This window comes from Pituophis catenifer, unplaced genomic scaffold (assembly GCF_029215685.1).
Source record: "Pituophis catenifer annectens isolate HBS135680 unplaced genomic scaffold, rPitCat1.0.hap2 SCAF_3, whole genome shotgun sequence".
Lineage (NCBI taxonomy): Eukaryota > Metazoa > Chordata > Lepidosauria > Squamata > Colubridae > Pituophis > Pituophis catenifer.
The window spans coordinates 147,072,713-147,084,808 of NW_027256883.1; the positions used below are offsets into that span (position 1 = coordinate 147,072,713).

At 43.6% G+C, this 12,096-nt stretch overlaps 1 protein-coding gene across 1 annotated transcript in view; it reads left to right on the forward strand.

The window, feature by feature from the left end:
- Positions 1-442: 442 nt before the first annotated feature.
- The window catches only part of JAK1 (Janus kinase 1), a 53,793-nt gene continuing 42,139 nt past the window's right edge, over positions 443-12,096 (forward strand). Inside the window, exon 1 of the mRNA XM_070941280.1 lies at positions 443-674. The gene's annotated coding sequence lies outside the window, so the exon portion shown is untranslated. The remainder of the gene's footprint in view (positions 675-12,096) is intronic.

Genomic DNA, 12,096 nt, shown 5'->3' on the forward strand with positions numbered 1-12,096 from the left:
TAAATAATTTCTATTTTTACTTTCTGATTATTGGTGTATATATACATGGATATTTTGGTGATGTTACACCCTGATAGAAAAACTATTATACATTTGTTTTTTGTTTTTTTGAACTATAATAAAAATTTAAAAATTTTTAAAAAATATTTTTATAAGCCACATCGTAATTCTTCCTTAGGTTTTTAATGCGCCACTGCCTGGCGATGCGGTAAAAGAAAAAAAGGAAAAAAGGCTGACGTCGGATCAGCCACCTTCGGTTGAAGTCTTGGTACAGAGAAGATATCCGTCTAAGAAATAGAATATCCCGGGGTTAAAAAAAAAAAACCCACAAAAAAAAAAACACAACACCTTGAAAGTCCGTAAAGCTTCGCTTCGTAGTGTTCAGTGCGCCTGCTCCGGGGCAATCCCCGGCGCATGCGCAGAGTTCCACACCGCGGTGGCGTCTTCGTAGGGAGCGAAGAACGCTGGCGACTCGACGGGTCAGTCAGCATCCAGCGGGGGCGTCGTCGTCGTCTTCGTCGCCGCTTTCGGATGTAACGCAGGGGCTGCGGCAGCAATTTGGAAACCCCCGGCGTCAAGGCTGGAGAAGAGGGCATATGCCGGACAGGGAGTGAGAGCGGGGTGGTGCTGGTGGTGGCCCGCGCCCGCTTTTCTTCGGGGAGACGTCAGAAGGGGTGAGTGAGTGCGGGGCGGGCGGGGGGGGGGGGCAAGCGGGGCTGTGCCTTCGTTTCAGCTTTGGACTCCGGAGGGGGGGCATGAGAAAAAAAAAGAGGGGGCGGACGGGGAGCCCGGGAAAGAAGTGGGGCAGCGGGAGGGGGCAGCCCCCTCTTCTCTCCCCCCCCTCCGAGGGCAAAGGCTGAAACTTTCCCACGACCCCCATGCCCACCCCGGGCAGGAGCGAGGCTTAATCGGACCCCCCTCCCCCGTTCGCCTTCCCTGGGCGGCGCGGGCATTCGCCTGCCTCGCAAGCCCTTCCTCCCTTCCGCTCCATTTTGCTTCCTTCCCCCCCACCCCACCCCACCCCACCGTCTCCTCCCGCGGGTGGGGGGTGGGGGCAGGGCTGCCTTGTTCTCCGAAGGCGGTAGATTGATCCGGGGTTAGGAAAGAGCCAGGGGATTGGAGGACTCCTCGGGAGGAATAATGTTAGTGTGATAAGAAGTTTAGTAGCGAAAGGAAAGAAGACGAGCGAGAGGAAGAAAGAAAGAGAGAAAAAAAAAAAAAGGAAGCGAAGCCGCTTCCTTCCCTTTTTACGTGTAAAGTTCTCCTCCTCTTAGCTGTAAACAGCCCCTCCGGTGGCTCTGGCAGACATCCTGTTTATAAAAGTTGTTCTTTGGATTGCTGCTGCTTCCAAGTGTCTCTCCCTCTCCCCACCCCCCCAACTTCAATTTCTTCATGTCTTCTTGGACTTGGCCGCAAGAGCATCAATTCTGATCATGCAGGTTGTAAGTTCCCCCCCTCCCCCCCATGGGTTCCTATTCCTGATCGGTGACCACCACGACGTTGATAAAAGTGAGGTCTTCACTAACTGACAACATGGTGGATTTAAGAAATCTATGTAGCTTTTGCAACCACTTTCCCTCTGGGTTGCATATTTTTAATTGGGTTTTGTTTCCTGAAGATTGGTCGGCTTTATGTGCTCGGAAGTCAACCATGTTTGTCTTGCTATATGTAGTAGCCTACCACTTGTACTTATATACTGCTTCACAGTGCTTTACAGCCCTCTCTAAGCGGTTTACACAGCCAGTATATTGCCCCCAACAATCTTGCCAACCTCGGAAGGATGAAAGGATGAGTCAACCTTGAGCCGGTGGTGAGATTCGAACTGCCGTCAGCAGAACTAGCCTGCAGAACTGCATTCTAACCACTGCACCACCATGGCTCTAGTAATTAAGGGGATAAATTAAAAAGAGCAAATATGATGCAGGTAGTCCTCGATTTACGACCACAGTTGAGCCCCAAATTTCTGTCGGTAAGTGAAACATTTGTTAAGTGAGTTTTGCTCCATTTTACAACCTTTCTTGACAAGTTGTTAAGTGAATCACTGCAGTTGTTAAATTAGTAACACTGTTAAGTTAATCTGGCTTCCCCATTGATTTTGCTTGTCAGAAGGTCATAAACAGTAATCACATGACCCTGCAGGACACGGCAAGTGTCATAAATACGCACCAGTTGTCATGCCACTTAATTTTGATCATGTGACCATGGCGATGCTGCAACCGTCATAAGTCACTATTTTCAGTGCCCTAACTTCGAACAGTCACTAAAAGAACTGTTCTGAGCCTGAGTGGCGCAGCAGACCAATGCTACTGTTAAAGGTAGTATTTAGCTTCCAGCTGCCTGCAATTACTGCGAGTTCAATTCTCACCAGGCTCAAGGTTGACTCAGCCTTCCATCCTTTCTAAGGTAGGTAAAATGAGGACCCGGTTTGTGGGGGCAATAAGCTGACTTTGTATAAAATATACAAAAAGTATGAAGGCTATTGCTTAACACCTTGTAAGCCGCCCTGAGTCTCCGGACAAGGGCGGCATATAAATCAAAAATAAAAAAATAAAAAAAACTGTTGTAAGTCGAGGATTACCTGTATATCAAATGCTCCTGTCTTTTGAGGGAGCATCCCTCCTTCCATGTTCAATTAGACTACCTGCCTTTAAAGGTCTGTGGAGTTTTTTCACCCAAGTATTGAGTTGTGGGAGTAAGTAAGCTGCTGGGTGAATGGTTTTTTATGGTTTTTTTTTTTCTTCCAGCATTTATGTGTTTCTATGTAGCCTTGCATAGTGGTTATTACACTTTGTTTTATTATGTGGTATTGATTTGTACTCACATGATGTATACTCCCTGAATTTTGTGCAAAGTAGGTTTAATAATTAAAAAAATAAAACACTGGGAAATCCCTCACATATAGTGGGAGTAAGGAAAGATATCATCAAGCCAGAACAAATAGGAGGAAAATAATTAGGAAAAAGAACCAGTGCCTTCTCAGTCTTGCAGACTAGAAATTTTGTCATGGAAAAAAGGCTCCATAGTAATTTAACTCAAAAATAAAAGGCACCATTTGTCTTATGTAGAAAATGATGCACAAATGGTACATTCAACTCTAAGATGTCTTTTCCAGTTTGTAAAATTTGGCCTAGGGGAAAGAGATTGGTCATTCTGACTGTTACAAATTAAAAAGCAGAGGTGGGCAAGTGAAAAAATACCTGTGACGTAAACGCCTATGCCATATGTACTTATATGTAAGGCCATGATGCAAATAAAAAGTATGGGGTTTGTGTTGTGACATTACATGTTTCATCATTTTGGGGTTGCCATGTCTATCTGCAAAAGCTAGTGTTAAAATTAGAAAATATTAAAATAGTGTTGCTAATTGGTAGAAAATGGCAGAATTGAATAACTATTAGTTTATAGTAAAAAAACAAAACAAAACAGCTCTTTCCTGTCTCTTTAAATTTTTTCCAGTATAAATTATTAGAAAATTAAATGATTGAATATAGAAATCAGAAACTCTTCCTGTAGACATCTACTAGAAAAGTTTAGACTTTATTTCCATACAAGATCTCTTAAAATATGTGGGGCTTCTTTTCTTGAAAATTTTGTGCTTTCCTTTAAATCAGTATTGACTCCTAGTGACTGCCAAGACAAGTCCCTGCAATTTCCTTGGCAAGATTTTCAGAAGTGTTTTGCCATTGCCTAAGGCTGAGCAAGAATGACTAGGCCAAGCTGGCTTTTCCTAAAGGGGAATCACGATCCCCTGGTTTCTAGCTTGATTCTTTAACCACTATACCAAATTTACTTATAATTGACCATAAAATGTTATTTTGCTGCAACTAAAAGTATAACCCACATCCTGTGAGCTTCCTGTCTACTCAACTATGTATCTATAATTTATATCCATATGAAGAATGGCTGTATGTCACTAGCTGTGTTTCCCCAAAAATAACACTGGGTCTTATATTTTTACTCAAAAGATGCATCAGGGCTTATTTTCCAGATAAGTCTTATTTTCAAGGGAGCACTAAATGCGTCCGTCTGGCTAACAATCTTAAATGGGGCTTTATTTTATATTACTAGCATCCTGAAAAAACATGCTAGGGCTTATTTTCTGGTTGGGTCGTATTTTCAGGGAATGCAATGTGTGTATTGTGTGTATCAGCAGCACCCTCCCATTTGCACTCTGCATCATCCATCCACATGTACTCATGCCACATCAGTACACAGTGCAGTACACACCTAATGTGTGCTCTCCCACATTAGGCAGTAGCCACTCCCCCATACTTGGTGCAATTGTACCATGGCATCCATCGGCATGCCTTCCCGCAGTTGGCAACAACCCACCCCACCCAACTACATTCACGCCTTGCTGCAGGAATTGTTTACCAGCCACCTACCAGCCTGCTTGCCACCTAGGACTATTTGAAAGCTAATTCTGCTTTGTCTGGATTTAATCTCAATTAATTAAAGCTAGGTAAATTTCATTATGATTCCTGCAGACTGCTTTAAAAGCAGGCATGAAAAAAAATAAATCTGTCATCACCAGTAGTACAGTAATGTATGCAGGAATTCTGCATAACATTTCCCAGCAGTTTCAAGGAGATACTACAAGAGTCAAGTCAGATGTCTGAAGGCCTTTTTAAGCTGAAGATGACTTCAAACTCAAGGTAAACTTATTGCAAGAAACTTGATTTTAGCAAAATTTAGCACTCTCACAAAATGATGCCTTAAATCAACTGTGAGAAACTCAGAAGATAAGGATAAAATAGTTAACAGCCTCCAAAGTCATTGAGAATTCCAATAAAATACAATCTAGTTCCCATGGATATGAAACATTCTTATTTATGAATCAAATGTGTATATCCACCCATTTCACAAAGAGCTACTCTGGGCAGCGTACAACAATCAAATAAAACAACAAATATAAAATAAGTGTAAAATTCACATTAAAAGATAATTTATAAAAAATAATATAAAAACCTTAGGCAGAGAGAGAGTAAAAATGGCTACCTCAGTAATAAAGCCATCAAAGTATGTCTTCAGAGCCGCAGATCTGATAACAGAAACAGGTCTTGAGGGATTTCTGGAATGTCTAGAGATGGAGCCAATCTAATCTTGGAGGAGGAATATTCCATAAAGCAGGCACCAAGGCAGAGAAGACACATCTCCTGGAACCTATCAAATGTAGGTTCCTAGCTGATGATTCACTTGGCATGCCTTGTCTGGCAGATCTAGTATGATATGCTAATATAATCAGGGAGAAGCAGCCCCTCAGTCTATGCCATGAAGGGCTTTAAAGGTTAAAACCATCACCTTGAATTAGATCTGGGAATAAACTGGCAACCAATGCAGCTTGTGGAGCAGAGGTATAGCATGCACTGTTCTAGGCGTACACATACCTCGTTTTTCACTGTCAGCTTGAGGTTTCCAGGCATTCTTCTGTATCTACTTTATGTCCATCGTTTATAAGACAAGTTATTGGAAAACAGTCTGCCTCCCTACTCCTCTTCCACTTGTTTCAAAATTTGGCCTTCTGCTGTCCCATATGACTATATTCCCCACCCCACCCCACCCCCACATGGTATTCCCCACCCCACCCCCACGTGGTATCTAGCATATCATACTAGATACCACATCCCCATAGCAATACAGATCCAAGCACAAGAATTGCAATTGCAGCTGAAAATAATCAAACGCAATTCACTCTTCTGGAACTTCATTGGGGCCACAATTTAGGTTTGTGGCCCAAAAGTCCATATTTTACCTCAGAGAAACCTGATCCCATGTCAGGAAGGCCTTTAAAAGTCAAAAACAGCACCTTGGATTTTACCCAGGTGTAAATTGGCAACCAATGCAGCACTTAGAATAGAGGTGAAATACGGACCTTCCTAGGGGCCCACATAACTCTCTGCCCAGTCACATTCCAAACCAGCTGAAGCCTCCAGATTTATTTATTTATGTTTCATATTTCTTAACAGCCCATCCCCCTCAGATACTTTTCAAGGGTAGCCCCGTGTACAGCACATTAGAATAGTCCATTCTGGAGATAACCAGGGCATGAGTGACTGAAAGTAGAGCCTCACTGTCCAGAAAGGGGCCCAACTAGCACACAACAGGAAACTGTGCAAGGGCTGTCCTAGCTAAGACTGCTACTCCAACAGGAGTCCCAAGTCTAAAAAGACTCCCCGATGGCACACCAGATCTGTCTGGAGCAGTGCCACTGCATCCAGTACCAAATATGATAAAAAGAATCAGAGGTTCCCCCCGCAACCCCCCCCAGAAAAAACGAAAAAACACCACCACTCTGTCATGCCAGGATTCAGTTGAAGCCATCAAAAATCCTACAACCTCCATGCACAGGGACAATACTTCAACCACGTCACATCATTTGTTACTTAGTCATTTTTGTGTTTCTCCTCACATCTATGATGTCTTTTTTACCAGTCTCTTTTTTAGGTTTCTGTCACTTTAGAAATTTAACCAGTTTTTCTAAATTATCAGTCTTCTTTATAAAACTGCCCATATCTTCTTGCTTGTAAATTAACCCCTTAAAACATGTTACCATTACCTGTTTAAATTTTTCATTCTATATTCTCTAATACAGAAAATACAATTTCAGTTAAAACACTATGTTATGGATAACAAGTCTCGGGATATATTTCATAGATATTGTCTGTTTTTCCTGCTTCATTGCTACAATGAGGGGTCCTTGGTGCTCTTTGAGTTTAGTTGTTTTCTTGCAGACATTTCATTACCCAAACTTGCTATAAATATTTCAGACACCAAATAACATACATAATAATGTTTTATTTTAGTATCCTATGGATTGCAAAGCAGTATAACTATTAGTATATATCAGTGATGGCGAACCTTTTTGCCATCATGTGCCAAAAGCGGGGGTAGTGGGTGGGATTGCATGCGTGTGTGCCCACACCCATAATTCAATGCGCCCCGTCTCCCCACGCATGCACGTGTGACCCCCCCCGCTCCCTCCCGCTTTTGGCATGCGATGGCACGGTGGCCCATTTTTTTGCCCTCCCCAGGCTCCAGAGCCTTTCTAGGAGCCTGGGGAGGGCAAAAACAGCCTTCCCCATTCCCCCAGAGGCCCTCCAAAGGCCTGGAAACAGCCTGTTTCCCAACTTCCGGTGGGCCCGGAAGGCCCGAAAATCAGTTGGCCAGCACGCGCATGTGTGTTGGACTGAGGTAGGGCAACGCTCACATGCCCACAGATATGGCTCCGTGTGCCACCTGTGGCACCCGTGCCATAGGTTCGCCATCATGGGTATATATTAATCAATATATATATCGCCTACCTAGTGGCGATAGAGACGGCAAAGTCTAACTACTTTTCCGCCTCTATTGCGTCATCAGGGAATCGTCCGGCCGCCCTGTTTAGGGTGACCCGCGCCCTGCTCCATCCGGGAGTGCGGGAGGATCCCTTAGAAGGCAGGGCGGAGGATTTCGGACAATACCTGTATGACAAAATCGCCCAGATCCGGGGGGATTTGGACTCTGACTGGGTAGATCAGGGCAGGGTGACGAGGAATAGTCTTGAGAATGTTATCTGGGAGGAGTTTGATGCTGTGACTCCTGATGATGTGGACAGGATTTTGGGGAGACTTAGTGCGGCCACATGTTTACTGGACCCGTGTCCCTCCTGGTTGGTACTGGCTTCCCGGGAGGTTACACGAGGCTGGCTCCAAGGTGTTATCAACGCTTCGTTGAGTGAGGGTTACTTCCCCACCGCCTTGAAAGAGGCGGTGGTGAGGCCTCTCCTCAAGAAGCCGTCCCTGGATCCGGCAATATTGGCCAACTATCGTCCTGTCTCCAACCTTCGCTTTATGGCGAAGGTTGTTGAGAGTGTGGTCGCACGACAGTTTCCGCAATTCCTGGAGGAAACATCTTATCTAGATCCGTTCCAGTCGGGTTTCAGGTCTGGGCACAGCACAGAAACGGCATTGGTCGCGTTGGTTGATGATCTCTGGAGGGCTCGGGACAGGGGTTGTTCCTCTGTTCTGGTCCTGTTAGACCTCTCAGCGGCTTTTGATACCATCGACCATGGTATCATGCTGCACCGGCTGGAAGAGTTGGGGGTGGGAGGCACCGTGTTGCGGTGGTTCTCCTCCTTTCTCTCCGACCGGTCGCAGTTTGTGTTGGCAGGGGGGCAGAGGTCGACCTCGAGGCCTCTCATTTGTGGAGTGCCGCAGGGATCGGTCCTCTCGCCTCTCCTGTTCAACATTTATGTGAAGCCGCTGGGTGAGATCATCCGTGGCTTTGGGGTGAGATACCACCAGTACGCTGATGACACCCAGCTGTACATCTCCACCCCAGGCCACCCCAACGATGCCCTTGAAGTGATGTCCCAGTGCCTGGAGGCTGTACGGATCTGGATGGGGAGGAACAGGCTCAAGCTCAACCCTTCCAAGACTGAGTGGCTGTGGCTCCCGGCATCCCGATATAGTCAGTTGACTCCATCACTGACTATTGGGGGCGAGTCATTGGCCCCCACAGAGAGGGCTCGCAATCTGGGAGTCCTCCTGGATATGCAGCTGTCCTTGGAGGAACATCTGACAGCTGTAACCAGGGGGACCTTTTGTCAGGTTCGCCTGATTCGCCAGTTGCGTCCCTTTCTTGATCGAGATTCCCTGTGCACAGTCACTCACGCCCTCGTCACCTCTCGCCTTGACTATTGCAACGCTCTCTACATGGGGCTCCCCTTGAGGAGCACCCGGAGGCTCCAGCTGGTCCAGAACGCAGCAGCGCGGGTAGTGACGGGAGCAGTATGGCGCTCCCATGTAACACCGCTCCTGCGCGAGCTGCACTGGCTCCCAGTTGTCTTCCGGGTGCGCTTCAAGGTGTTGGTTATCACCTTTAAAGCGCTCCATGGCATAGGGCCTAGCTATCTTCGAGACCGCCTGCTGCTACCAATGACCTCCCATCGACCCGTGCGCTCCCACAGAGAGGGCCTCCTCGGGGTGCCATCAGCCAGACAGTGTAGGCTGGTGACCCCCAGGGGGAGAGCCTTCTCTGTGGGGGCACCTACCCTCTGGAATCAGCTCCCCCCAGAGATAAGGAGAATCCAAGACCTCAGTGCCTTCCGTCGCGCCCTTAAAACCCATTTATTTAAACAAGCCGGGCTGGCTTAAGATGAAATTTTTAACTGTTTTTTAAATGTTTTAAACGTTTTTAATTGGTAAATGAGTTTTAATTGGGCCAAATTTATATATCTTTTAATTGTTTTTAATATTTGTTCTGCATGTTTTTTAATCTGGCTGTACACCGCCCTGAGTCCTCAGGGAGAAGGGCGGTATAGAAATCCAATATAAAATAAAATAAAAATAAATAAATAAAATATTAGTATATTGTAGGATCAATCTGAATTGGTCACTGGAACCAGAGGTTTATTCTTCCCAACTTTTGGATGCGTGCTGGAGCCCATCCTCAGGGAGCTTCTCTCTCTCTACATGTGTCTATATTCTGGAGAGAAGTTCCCCAGCATGAGTCCGAAAGTTTGGAAGAATAAACCTTTGGTCGGGGTGGCCGACTCAGATTGGAACTGCAATATTATAGCAATAGACTTCACAGTGCTTTACACCGATTTACAGAATCAGCATATTGCCCCCAACAATCTGGGTCCTCATTTTATTGGCTTTGGAAGGATGGAAGGTTGAGTCAACCTTGACCTGGTGAGAATAGAACTGCCAAACTGCTGGCAGCTGGCAGTCAGCAGAAGCAGCCTGTGGTACTGTATTCTAACCGCTGCGCCACCACATTGTCCTGGGACACATATATTTGCCTTCATTTGCAATATTAGCGTATGACATAAATTGGGATACTCAAACTTACAAAAAAGGACTGAGCAGTTACTGTAGTAAGTTTACATAGAAACTTGTTATTTATAGTAACACTGTTATTCATATAATAACACTGTTATTCATAGGTTATTATGAACCCCCCTCAAATATGTCCTAATTCATTATCTCAAGACAATTGTTTACATAAAGCTTTTCCACTGAAGCCCATAAACTTAAACCATATATTGTAGCATAAGGTTCAGCAAAAGCATAACACGTCTTCTGTTTTACAATAACATTTAAATGGCTTCAGCTTGAAGTCTGCTTTTCTACATTTCTCCTTAAAAAGAAGAAACATCTATTTTTCACAAAAAGGCAGCTTAAATTTAACATATAGGATCCACCCTGGCTGGGTGCTGAAAGGAAAAAAAAACAAATTCTCCTCCCCTTTTACTCACACACACACACACACACACACACACACACACACACAGAGAGAGAGAGAGAGAGAGAGAAGAAAAAGTCAACAAGTTGAGCTAAACATTAATCTTCAAATCCTTCTGTTAACCATCTGTTATTATATTTAGCCCATAGAAAGTCCACAAATGGTTTCCAGTCTCTTATAAAGCTGTCTAGTCCATTATCTCTAATCAAAGCAGTTAATTTCAAAATCCATTCTTCAACAGTCGGCATCTCTTTTTCTTTCCAGTGTTTGTCAAGTACAATCCTCACAGCCAATACCATGTGAAGGAATAGCACCCCAAATTGTTTTTCAATTGACTTGTCCATCATACCTAAAAGAAAAACTTCGAGTTTCATTAATATTTGTATCTTAAATATTTTTGGCATTGGCATTGTTATGTTTATTCAGTATATTTTCACATATATGAAAGACCATCACATATGATAAAATGAACCTGGATTTTGACTACATTTCCAGGACTTATTTTAATTGAATTTTTCTAATAGCTAACATTGACGGTCATTATTTGATCAGCCCTCTTTTGTGTGGCTCAATAGTGCATCCTAAAACTTCTGGTTTAGGATCCCCACTCTAACACAGAATAAAATGGAATTTAATTTCTTCCAAAGAGTGCCTTTTTCATGTAATCCCATTTATACACTGATATAAACACATATGCATACATCTGCACTTTTAATCTTAATTGCAGGGTCATTATAAAGTTTAGCCACTAGATAATACAATTTGCTCAGATTTGCTCAGTAGAACCAGGAGATTAGGGATGGAGCATTTTCTTCATTTGGCAAAACAACTGTCAGTCTCTCCAAACATTTGGCTTTTAGTTATCCTCTGTGGTTTTTTTTAATAAAATAAGGATTATGTTCAAAATGAAGAACAAAAAGGGCCTGTGGCCAACAATAATCCAGAAGCTCAGCTAATCTCTCTTTAACTATTGTTACCTAGTAAACTTTGAACATGTGCTGAAACAGAATAGCTCTGCTCTACATTTTGCATGAGAATTTTTCAAATGTTTGATATAACCACATGTCCCTCTAGTCATCTCCAAACGACTAATTATTCTTCAGCTTTCCTAGCTATTCTAGACTGTTAAAATGTAGATGTCTAGGCTAAACATGTTCAGCTGTTGGAGAAAAGGAGGGATATGATTGTGTTTTATGGTGGTTTGGCTCAAAATGAGCACTTATGGGTTTTACTGAAATGTTTTCAAGATTTCCCCCCCTAATTTGAAGGTTCTCTTGGATTTGCATCTCTTGCTTGAGCAAGTTGCAGTTGTGACCAGGAAGGCCTTTGCTGTGTTGTGCGCCAACTATGCCCTTCCTGTACTAACAGTCTCCAATGCCCTGGTAATGCACTATGCATGGGGCTGCTCTTGAAGAGTACCTGGAAACTTCAATTGGTCCGAAATATAGTGGCTTGCAAAAATTCTTCTTTTATAAATCTTTATAAAGTTTATAAATTATATAAAGCTACAAGCTACCGGAAAAAAATAACATTAAAACTTGGCTTCCTTATGTTACCTTTATCTTATTTGTCTTACAGCAAAATCAGTGTAATGTTGTGTTGCTGGAAGCGGTTGATATTTTAAACTCGGTTGTAAAAGAAGAGCCTCAAATTGCTAGAGTCCCAGATGATTTGCTATGTTTATTCCCCTCTTCCCTCCCACTGCAGACTAGAAGACTAAAAATAGTGTTCAAAGTTCTCTTTCAAAGATTTTTGTGTAGGCTGACCAGTCTTTAAGTTTGTATCCTGAGGTCTGTCATAATAAGTAAACTCAAACAGGAAGACTGTTGTTAACATGATACTGCTTCAGGGCTGCAGAATAAATCTTTT